This window comes from Ammodytes marinus (assembly GCF_949987685.1).
Source record: "Ammodytes marinus genome assembly, chromosome: 21".
In the NCBI taxonomy this organism is placed as follows: domain Eukaryota; kingdom Metazoa; phylum Chordata; class Actinopteri; order Uranoscopiformes; family Ammodytidae; genus Ammodytes; species Ammodytes marinus.
Genome location: NC_137225.1, coordinates 20,836,194 through 20,848,863, shown reverse-complemented (window position 1 = coordinate 20,848,863; position 12,670 = coordinate 20,836,194).

The following is a 12,670-nucleotide window of genomic DNA, read 5'->3' as shown; positions in this document are numbered from 1 at the left end:
GATAAAAGACATTTCTTCAACCACGGAAAAAGCACCTGAGCAGCGGCACTTACAAGCTTTTAAATAACGTCACTTTCCATTAAGTTCCATCAATCATTTTGAAAAAAAATATTATTTTTCAGCAAATCGTTCACATTTGACTAATGCTATGTGCCTGTGTGTGTGTGTGTGTGTGTGTGTGTGTGTGTGTGTGTGTGTGTGTGTGTGTGTGTGTGTGTGTGTGTGTGTGTGTGTGTGTGTGTGTGTGTGTGTGTGTGTGTGTGTGTGTGTATTAATGGCTCCTGGCCCACCTACATGACAGCTTTGCCACGTGTGTCTCAACCTTTACAATTCCAGCTATATACCTATTAGCTCAAAGTGCATTTCTATCACGTTGTAGAATTACTGTAATTGATTTCCAATAGGGGAACTGTCAGTATGGGCTTAAATATCCTTGAGGCACGTGTGTGTGTGTGTGTGTGTGTGTGTGTGTGTGTGTGTGTGTGTGTGTGTGTGTGTGTGTGTGTGTGTGTGTGTGTGTGTGTGTGTGTGTGTGTGTGTGTGTGTGTGTGTGTGTGTGTGTGTGATGGTGCATGTCTGCATCATCAAGCACAGATGGTTATACAGCTTTTCAATTCAAAATGTATTAGGCAACAATCATGCATGTGATTTGTGGCATGTCCTTTAACAAATCATACATTGTTAACCTCTTGTAACATTAGTTTACAAGACGTTTTACTTTGATCGATCCCAGATGCTTCTCTTGATTTTCTTTCCCAACCATCAAGTCGACGATGTAATAAGATAATTTGTTCTGCTTCTTGTATTCACATGCTGCTTAATATCTGGAATAATGACATCTTCTGAGAAATGAACAACCCATTATTTCACACTTACTCCACCATCTCTCTATCTCTCTCTCACACACACACACACACACACACACACACACACACAATTCAATAAAAAATAGATGGGTGATAAAAGATAATCACCACCGCAATATAACTATATGTACTCTAAATATGAATTAAATGTGCACCCAAACATTGATCATCGCAAGCTGTATTGGCAAACAATGCCATCCCTGAGTGCAGGCTATAACTTGTGGTTCCAGAGGTCTCCATAACTAGAATTTTCACTTCTATTATAACTTCTGCAATTCAACTTCTCCCCCAAACTCCTTATAGACACTGCATTGACAGCCATCTCCATAGCCTAACATATTAACTATACCTAAGTACCTCAACCCGCTTCATGAATACTTAACTATCCCTTAAAGGCCTGTTCAAGTCTTTGAGGGCTTATGGCAGTCACACTGTCATATCAAGGCTCTATCCATACCCTTAATGTACATTTTAAGTCCACACTGTTCTGCAGACTTTGCCTGAGGGAAATACCCACAGTGTATAGCGTTTTGACTTTCAACAACGACCTGTAAGGAATTAGCTCCTGTTTCGTCACATTTCGTCATGATTGTTGACGTCGAACTACATTAGAAAGGATTTAAGATCATAGCCTAATTAAAAAATATACTATGAATACTGCATGCATGTGCTGAATTACACTCCTGATAAATAATGTATCTTTTGCTTGAGTTTTGAAAAAAAAAAAAAGATTGATTATTCTAAATCTCTGTCATCTCTGTCATCTAAAAAATTGAGCAGTGCTTTAAAAATACATGTATTTGCCTCAAGGGTTCCGGGCTTGAGGCTTCAGGTGAAGGTGGGAGGGTAGCATTAGGATGTGGCTGTTCCTGTCAACCCATCTGCTCACCTGAATCCCAATCACTTATCAGCCCACACCATATACCTATACTGGACTCATTCCATTGTCGGTTGCCAGATCCTAGGTTGCCAGTTTATTCTTAGTTTTCCTGTGTAACTGCCAGTGAACCTGTTTGTCTGTTTCACCGGAACCCATGTCTCCCTGCAGACCTGTTCCTGCCTGTAAGCCTTTTACATGATATATTAAATCGTTTAAGTCAACCTGCTGCTCTGTGTCTGCTTCAATTACAACACAGCCTCTCTCTAGGTTTGAGAAAGCTTAAAACTTTCATTTCCGTTTTAGTAAAATGGTGTTAGTCAGTGTTTCTGGAGAACGCTTGCTGTCAAAATCACTTTGTCAAAATCAGTGGATGTCTCAGTTACCTGCCTACCTACACCTGATTTGGTAGAAAGCGATTTTGACAACAAACATTCTCCAGAATCACTGACTCCACCTTAAAAGCTAATGGTTGTGGATGGCTCAGTCTTGTCTTGGAACATCTCCTTGTTATGCTGCTATAGGCCTAGACTGCCAGGGGACTTCCCACGATGCACCAGGCTCCTCTCTCCTCCTCCATCTGTGCACATTCATGTCCTATTAATGCACATTACCGACCTTGGACCAACCTTTCACCTCTCCCCCTTCCCCAGAGGTGTAGCGCTGTCTTGTCCCAAAGGTATAGAGAGCATATGTGGGGATTTGCCTCCGGACAGCCTGCTGCTGCTACCACATCAAGCTTATACTCAGAAAAAGGTATCGTGATATTTCATTGAGCTGGCTTCACTGGTTATCAAAACACTCGTAACATCAACCCTGCCGATGCTTTGTGATCTAGGCGAAAACTTGCGAGCAATTTGCATTTTCTGCTTGCCAAACTGTCTGACAGCATTTCCGTGCATGTGACTTTTGTTTACAATGTATCCGCTCTCAACTGGAGACACCAGAGAAGCGGACTATTGGGCTTGAAAAACACAACCTAAGACGGGTTTGTGTCCGTATGCAAAGAGAGTGCTTTGGGGGCGTACACTTTAGGCTTTTGTTGCCAATTTTCCCCACTTTTCAATTTGCCCATCCTAACACAGATGGGGAGAGTGTAGACCCTTGGTCGTAATTATGTTAATTTATTACTTGCTAAGGCTGGTGGTCTGCACATTAGACAAATAGCTGCTGCAAGGAGCTCTCCAGCCAATGTATGTATCAATCGCTTCTATTTCTGGGATGCTCAAGGGGGAAGAGAATAATTCCTTTACATTTGTGCTAAATTACGTGGTTTAAGAATTAACATTAATATAAGGATGCTGCTGAAAGTGATTTCATCTTTATTCCAGTGAGCCTCACAAAAGGGAAAATGCTTGGAGCAGACAATGCAAAGTCTTTATACACAAAGGACATTAGGACGCGATTAGAACACGATTGAGTACAAATGTAATTATAAAGCAAAAGTTTCTGAACTTTCGGAACTAGGTTTGGAACTAGTATACAGAGAGATAGAGGTATTCCAAGTTACACGATTTATTTGCAAGCACTTACATAGATATTGGTTAAAACGTGTATTTTTTGGTTCCTAGATAATGATAGTTGTGAGGACATGGAGGATTTCAGCCCTGTGAGGGCACGGAATCTTTGGTCTCCGTGAGAATAGCGACTGATTCACTCACTACAATCAGGTGTGGTGGCTCTGATTGGCTAATTGAGCCCAGGTGTGAAGAGGTTATATATGCCCTGAGACCCCCAGTGCTCTGTCCTGCTCATTGTCTTGCTCTCTGGGATAGTGAGAGGTTCTCTCTGAGTGCTCTCTGTGTTTAGAGTTCAAAGTTAACTGTGTATGCTTTCAGCTGCTTGGCAGTGGTGGTTTAGTTTGTGGTTTAGTATGTTATAAAGGTAGCCTGTGTGGCCCTTACAGTTCTGTGTTTTTTGTTCTCTTATTCGCATTAGCGATTTAGTGGTTATCCCTCCGGGGATAACTTTCAGAAGCCCCTCGGTCCGCACCTGTGTCCTAACCCACCCCCCAGTCATTACAGATAGTATAATAAAATGTCATGTCTGTTCTCTTCCACTCAAACAACCCGAAGGCTCTTGACTTTACCTAATTTCCACACCTGCTCAAACTTTCCTAATCAGTCCCCAGTGGACACATCCCTTGGTTCCCTGCATGCGAGATCCTCAGCTTTGTCAACTTTTTCTAAGTCTGCATCCTCTGTGTTTTCTTAGCTGTCCATCTGCATCCCTGTGCCTGCCAGTAATCTTTGGTCTTCAAATGAATCATTGAAAGCCAACCTGCTGTCTTGGGTGTCCCATCCCCTGCTTCTCTGCTTCTTTTGTTCTGAGCTTCAAACCAGGATAAGCCGTACGCAATGCACAAGAGTTTCAACTGAGCGTTTCCACTCCAATCGATGCACTCCAGAGACATCTCATTTGGTACAGTGTTCTAAATGCTTTCATTTTGTAGGGAAAATTGAAAATTCAGAGTTTAATGCTGCATGTGCTTAGCCTTGGATATCCAGACTCGCCGCTGGCAAATTTAAATTTGCTCTGCATACATGAACCACTGGAGCTCATTTACTGTGTCGGAAAATTCGGAGCTACCACTTCTTATAATGCAAAACATGTCAAGATTACCATGATATTTCAGATAGCTGGCTTCACTCATTATAAACCAACTTGCAACTTTCCCAGTCTTTCACATAAAAGTTCAGTTCACATAAAAAAGTGGTGATTTTTTTTGCAGCATATGAACTATAATACTTCACATATGGAAAATGTAAACCTAATCAAAAAGCAACAGTTGTTACTGCTCACTATGTCGATGTTGATAGCTTTTCCAAGATGGTGACAAAGAGCAAAAGGAACATCTACTCATATGACTCGTATATGGGCACCAACATCTTCACAGAATTTCCGTGAATTTGTTCTGACTTGAGCAGGGGTTCACGTGCATTTTCCTACTCGGGAACAGGTTTTTCCTTTTGTGTCCAACACCACATGAATGCAGCATAACCCCCTCATTAAAGTCGAACTCCTCTTGGCTTCTTGGAAACATAAAAACACACATTCTATGTATCTATCCTATCAGTATTGGATCGCAGAGATTGGTGTGTATGCTGTTGTTAATAACTGTAAACCACAGGATGCCATTTACCGCAAACAAGATTATCACACACACACACTGGAATTAATTCAATTTGTTCTCATGCAAAAGGGATCTCGCTGCATAATTAAAGCTTAAATTACCATTTCACCCATTTTTCCTAAATCTCTGTTCTTATCTTTATCCTCCTTTTAACATTCCACTCCTCCAGTTCCTCCATTCCTCTCTCCGTGATACACACCCCAGTTTGATGTGTACACATTTTGGGTAATTTATTATAATTATTTTACCGTAAATAGCCCCATTTATCACTTTCTTTTGGCAGATTTTGAGCATCCATAATCCGACTTCCCCATCAAGAGCGAATGTGCTCAGGGTGGAGGAATCAATTCTCTACCCTGACAACATAAACCATAAATTTTAATTATTAGCTCTTTACGAGCGAGCAGTGGGTTTTTGATGTATTCCCCCCCCCCATCAGCAGCTATTGAGGTAGAGTGTGTGTGTGTGTGTGTGTGTGTGTGTGTGTGTGTGTGTGTGTGTGTGTGTGTGTGTGTGTGTGTGTGTGTGTGTGTGTGTGTGTGTTTGTTGGATCAGTGTGGCCCCCCCAGTGTTTGTTGTCTCGTCTAAAGTGTTGTTTTCCATATCGATCAGGAGTTAATAGGATCGCTTTGCTGAATTAAGGTCTAGATCTTTGTTTAGGAGGTGGTACTGTGGACTAAATGGTTTAAGTAAGACGTCATTGAATAATGTTGCCGCTGCCAAGTTCTGCAACTGTATTAACAGTCAAAGTCAAAGAATTTGATTTTTTACAGACTGCACTTTTTCCCCCCAAACAATTATTGAGATGGATGCCAACTGAATTAGGGGGAATTCAATAAACTAAATTCAAAATGGGATTTAAAATGTGATGCAGATCCCAGTAGATACAATATATAAACACTCAGATTACATCAGATGCCCATTTAATACATCAGACCAATCTATTCAGCTTGCTCGCCATCTCCAGTAATCGTTTCAATTATGTTCATCCGCATGAGAGCGGAGCCTATAAGAAACGCAAGGCTGTGATCATCGTGATAACGTTCATGGTTCGCCTCAATTATTTCGCATTGAAATTTAGATGGTGCTTAAACTGAAATGTAGGACATTAGTTAGTCTTGTCGTCTCTCTGTAAATTCAGAATAAAGGCTTGTTTTTCGAACTCTTAGAACAAAATTATAAAACGGGTGGCTTAAATCAAGCGATCTGATTGGTTCCTCTCTTCGGCCGAACAACGCCTCTTAACTGTGGTATAGTGAGCACATTCCACAGCCTGTCGTGAGCTATTGCTTAATCATCATAGCTGTGGGGTAGACTTGTCAGACAGAGAAGACATGGACATCAACTAATTAGTTGTTGTTTTAGTTCAATTGTCTTTATTCCTAACTACAGTCTAATTTGGTCATTATATTTCCTGCTGTATTATCATGACTCAAGCTCCTACACAAGATCCAGTAAGGTTTCATGTATCTGATGGATTATGCAGATCAAGAGTAATTCCCTTTGCAGTTTAATTGATTTGCTATGGATTGTCGGATAAGCATAGCATCATAAACTTCCTTACAAAAATTCCACAATTATTAAGTCATCACCACTAGTATGTCAATTGTGTTGGCATGTTCCCTTTAAAACCCCAGTCTTAATCGGTTGACACAAAAACATCACTGTGTGTGTGTGTGTGTGTGTGCGTGTGTGCTTGCGTGTACATATGCTGTCATGGCAAAAAAACACTAATCTCTTTAGTTTTAGCAGTCTTTGCTACTGCATGACTACACTGAACAAATTCCACATGATCATATGTAAATGCATCTTACTCATAACCAGCCATGTAGCGGGCAAAATTGTTCAAAGTTTATAACTGGCTCGCATGTAGCCTGATTTTCACGGGACTGAATAAAACCAACCCCACAAAGAATGAAGCAACAGTTTAATGCTTTGCACAGATTTGTCGACATAATTTTATTTCATGTTTTAGCCAAGCCCCTTATATGTCAGAATAGTCCTGGGTGTATTATGCTTGGGATTTATTTTCATTCTCCTTAATGAAACTCTGTAGCCCCTTGCTTTTACTGTAGAAAATGCCTTCACATACTCTATGGAGATTGTTACACTTGTCTGCAAAATGCCATACCTCCTTTTGTTACAACACATCCTTTGTCAAAGCCTTGTGCAGTTCATAACTGACACATTTCACAAAATATCCTTCTCCGGATAAGGATGGTTATAAAGTCTGGTTTTGTCGTCTCTTTCACAAAGGGGACATCTGCTCACTGTCACAGAGGTATGGAGGTGTAGAGTGATACAATCCTCAGGAAGTCATTTTGACTGGGTTCATATCGGGTTGGATACAACAACTTTTTCAGACCCTCAAACCTAGTAGTTAACAGGCAAGATGTGTTGTATGAAAGAGTAATTCAGTTAAATGTATTTAAGAGCTGTATAGAACATTACTATAGCAGTTTATGTTAAAATGTGAGTACAATGGGGGCCAGCAAACGGTGCCAAATCAGATTAACCTGGCAAATGATTTGTTTTGCTCTGTAACATTTATTCTAATGTGAGCTTGTCAAATGTCATCAACCTTTTTCCACAGTTATCCAAGTGACAAAAAAATGAAAAGAACATCCAAATCATAAAATAGTCAATTTCATCTGATAACATGGTGCTAGAGATAATTATTTTCTACACCCAGTCAGTAAAGTGGCACTTACAAAATATCACTGAGACATATTCCAGATACATTGTGAACCCTTTCAAAATTAGATGTTCTTTCACCGCAAAGCACTCCCTGGACTTGTTACCACGATAGATAGCCTACACATCGATCGATACACTCAAAGAGATTCAGAAAAGACGAGTGAGCAAATTTCCTGTTCTCCTTTTGTTGCCTGAAAACACTTAACAAAGCAGAAACAATAATAGGCAAACACCTCCATTTTTAAACTATTCATTATTTGATGTCCTTTGTGCGTTCCCACCTCCGACTCCATTGTAATTGGATCGAGCAGAAAATGTCCTAACTGAACGCAATCTTGCTGAGAGTCGCACTAGAAAAACTTGTGTGTGTATCTCCACTTAATGGTTGCATGCATCCTCGTTAGTGGCTTGATAGATAGAGGGAGCTTAGAATTGGTTTCATAATCGCTGCATCTTTACAGGATGAATGTTCATCACGTCAGCTCCAGTTGGAGGGAAAGAAGAAGATGCTGTAGTGGTAAAAAGCAACAATGATACGTTTGTAGAAGCAAAAAGGTTTATTTTCAATCAATAGCAAGAAACTCCGCGGACTGGTCACTAGTTCCAACACAGGTAAGTATGTTACAAGGAGTGACAACCTTTCCTTAAATCTCCCTCCACAATGCCAAAAGGACACGGTGGTTTTTCAGTCATTTTATCGATTGGATCCTCTTAACAGATAGTGTTTTAATGGACCGCAGTTTAGCTGTGATCCATTCAGACCCCCCCCCCCCGTCCCTCCACAGTTTGGCACGCATGCAAACCGCAGATCAATTTAGAAATGAACCACCATGTTGTGATACTTTTTAAAGTGACGAGTGGCAGTGTAAATATGTAGACACTACAGATTTAAGCAGCCCTCAAAGTTACAACCAAATCTAGTTGGATGTGTGCCACCGCAGACACAAGGCCATACTCAGTTGTAGGAACTATAAACCATAATCGTATAGGACCAATATCAATATCTCCTATAATATGATCCTGTTGCCAACAAAAAAATGCCATGAGATTTTAGATTGTAAAACTTTGTCAGAGACTACAAAACCTATTTTAGTAGAACTTTTTTGACTCATTGTTTGTCCTCGACAAGCATTTGTCATTTCAAGTACAATGCTGCCATCTTTGAGCCAGTTTCAAGTTCTTATAATACATCAATAGAGACAATACACTAAGGTCACACAGCTTATTAGAAAGACGTATTTGAGCCATCAATGCCTGTCCCAAAACCGTCTAAAATCCATACTTCTCATGTGGAGGGAATAATATTCTTGTAGAATGGAAAAAAATAGACGATGCACCGGGCCTGTTTAAACTGTTTAAACAGAAAAACATCTCCCACTTCTGTTAAATAAATCCTGATAATACTTAATAGTCTTAAGAGTATCCAGCTGTGAAGTTTCCCTCAAGTGCAATTAAAAACACTTTAATTACCATGGCGATAATTATCCAGCTCTGAAATCATACCCCGTGTATTGCTTCATTATCTGGAGCTCTTGGGCTCAAAGGGGGTCCGAGGATGGGTGACAGAATCATTTTCTCTGGAAAATTAAAAACTTGGCCTCCGCTAATCTGTAAACAATCAAGTAAAAAAGAAGACACACACACACACACACACATATAGAGCAAATTCTGAGCACACTGAACTAGAAATATGATCAAAGCTGGCCCCGGCTACTTTCGGAGAATCTAGATTATGGGATTAAAAGTGTCTCTTATTATATGGCTGTGCGTGCGAAGGAGTGTTCCTTCTTTAAAGCCAGACGGTAATATGACAATGGGCAATAGTTCAGCTGTGTGTCTGCAGGGCAGGACTGGTCAGGTCAGCTGTCCTGATAAGGCTCTGCTTCTCCCAGAACATCAAAGTGTATGGGGCTGATAGGAAGTGTTACGCCACAGACGCCAGACTGTAATTCTATCTCTACTTCACTTGTGCCCTACGCTGACCCACAACGTGACTGAGGTCAAATCAACTATGAGGAACTTTGTAAATGGTTATGAAATAGTCTTGTTTTTTTTCCTCTGATGGTTATAAATGACCTGTTACTTCTCAGTGCGAACAGACACAGATGTGATTGGCCTACATGATGTTTAATGGAGGCTAATCTTGAATGTAGGCTAATCTTGAATCTGTTTTCTTTGTTTTTACCATTTCTTGAATACAATTTCTAATTTCTAATCTTCATGTATTTTATGTTAAAAAAAAGATGAATAAAGCTGTAACGCACTGTGAATGGCCTTGTGTCTCAATGTGTGTGAATTGAGCTATATAACCTTCCTCCTGTCTTAACTTGCTGTTACCATCCATGGTGTTAGCGGGTCGGTTTCGACCCGTGTCTGAAATCAGCTGTAAAAACCACTAAAAACAATTATCTATCATCCAGTTTGTTTCTCATCTCTTGGTTACCTTGTTAGGCTTCCTTATCCATGAAAATATTGTTTTTAATATTTTTGGTGTAGGCGGTTGGGCCTTTTTTTTGTCAGTATGCGCCTTAATTTCAATAAAAAAAATTGTAAAATGAACCTCAAGAGAATCATATAAATAAATATTTGGTTGTTGTGTTACCTGATTATCACTGAGGGGTATGAGAACACATTTCTTAACTAAATTAGTTTTATTTATTTTTTCATATTAATATTATTGACCTTTTTAACATCTATGGTGTTACTGGTCAATTACGACCCATATATATTTATTTCAGAAAACAGCAAAAAAACTTTTATTTCAGCATTATACAAACACACAATGAAAACTAGAAAAAGTCACAACACAAAATATAGATTTGTAAGGTCAAATACACAACAACCAATCAACAAATCAAACCAATCGAAATCAATTACTAGTTCCAAAACTAGTAAAAAAAACTGAGTAAAAGTCTCTGTGTGCATGTGTATGTATGTGTGTACAGATGTGTGATAAAGAGCAACACTTTTAGTGTTCTTTGCAGAGATATTTCTTGCAGGTAAAGCACAATACGTTTATCTTTCTGTCCTTAGTGCTTCGGCAGACCTTACACCACTTAGTTTTAGAATCAGGAGGCCATTTTGACCAAAAACATGATCCATAACTTGGCTCACTGTATATCTCCTCATTTTTGAATACTGCAAATAGGAGATGTGCACTCTGCAAGTCACCAACTCTATACTGAATTGGCCTCACATGTATGGATATGCCCGTCTGTTTGTTTCGCTTTTATGCAGGTATAAGGGTGAAAAAAGTCAAAATGAGAACCTCCCCAGAGTTCACATGATTGGGAGAGGAGCTGACTGTCATTGTGTTGGCTGACAGTGCACTTATGATTTCAGTTTTGGCTCTAGTTATTGTTTTTTACATCTTATTCTATAACCGGGTCGAAAACGACCCTAACACCACCAGTGTTATAATTTCCACCAGAGCATTTTATAATTAAGTGAAACATTTTTTATTTTTTTTATTTTGTTGAAATGGAGGTTCCTGACAAAGTCAAGAAATCTTGATGCAATAAACAAAATGTAAGTGGTTCTTTTATGCATTTGAAATCCAAAATGGGTCGGTGGCGACCCTAACACGAGAGGAAGGATAAATAAACTTGCTTGGCATTGCCTTGACTTGTAACAGCAAATGAGTCCATCAGTGAAAATAATGATATTGTTATAAAGTTATTATTAATGCCTTTGCTCTGGTCTGAGCTCAGACAAAACAATTTACGGCAGACAGACGGGAACATCCTGTGTTTCCCGAATGGACAGTTTCAAAGTGATCTTTGCTTCACCATCTTCATATTAGCATCATTAATCTTACAGTGCTATATAAGTGCATTACCTCATCGCCATAAATCCTGCGGTATCTCTCAAGGTGTTGAAGACCTATCACATTGGGGTGAAGTTACAAAACATTTCTCCAGGGCTGCATTCCAAATCGTATGCTCTTTTCTTTATGCCTATTCTAAATACTTAATCTGAGCATAAAAATAATCTAGTTATCATGCAGTAGGCATACAATTGGGACATACTTTTTCTTACTTTTGATTTCATCATAACATTGCGCCGTGATCTTTCCTCTTGATTTTATATCAGTCGCATCCCCGGTTGTTTTCATACCGAGGCTCCGTTCATGTGACGTCACTTCCGGTGCGCATTGGAGAGTGGGTCAAAAGTCATGCTGATTTCAACACTAAAAATCTCTGCCCGATGTAGCAGACATCCGGAATATAATAATTGGGACATCCTTAAACTTTTTTTCTAGCAAACTAAATAGCAAAAAGTATGGGTATTGGAACGCAGCAGGGCTGGTCTCCTGAAACTCCAAAGCTCCACAGGTTTCCATCACATTGGAATGGGGTCCGAAACTTCAGCGCAAAGAGAGAGGGTGTTAATTGGGAGAATTCTTAATTAAAATTCTTAACAATATATAACCAGCTGGTGTTGGGCTCCGTGAGGCCTACCACATCAAAGTATAACGTCATTCAAATTCAAATTCAGTGTCCTCTCCTGACACTCCACCAAAACAGAACAACACTATCACACAAAGGGTGCTGCTGTTTATTCAGATGTCCTGGGCTGATAATGAGCGGACAATTCAATCTGTTTTAATTAACTATTCTGTCTCTCTGCAAGTGGTAAGACAAAAGCCGGGTCACTTCCCTCTGTTTATAATTGCAACCCGAGACACAAAGAAAGACACACAAAAACACACACACACACACACACACAGCGACACGTACGGGTATGTCTACACAAAGCAGCCCTGTTTGCTGACCTATTCACCCATTTCAATGGCACACGTCACCCGTTGCTTCCAGAGTGCAGAGATACATTGTGGGCAGTAGATACAGTTGAGCTTAGCACAACTTTTGATGCATTATACAACATCATTTTTTAAGATTATTTGTATGTTTTTATATACGTTGAACATATGGAATATGGAATATCGGGGAAGAGGTAACGCACCCTGCGGGCCCACACCACCAGGATGAGGAACAGCTTTTTTCCGAGAGCTGTAGCCTCCATCACCCCCTCAACCCCCGCCCCTCCCGAGCCCCCCTAACAAAGCACTAAGGACAACTCTGAAGCAGTAGCTCC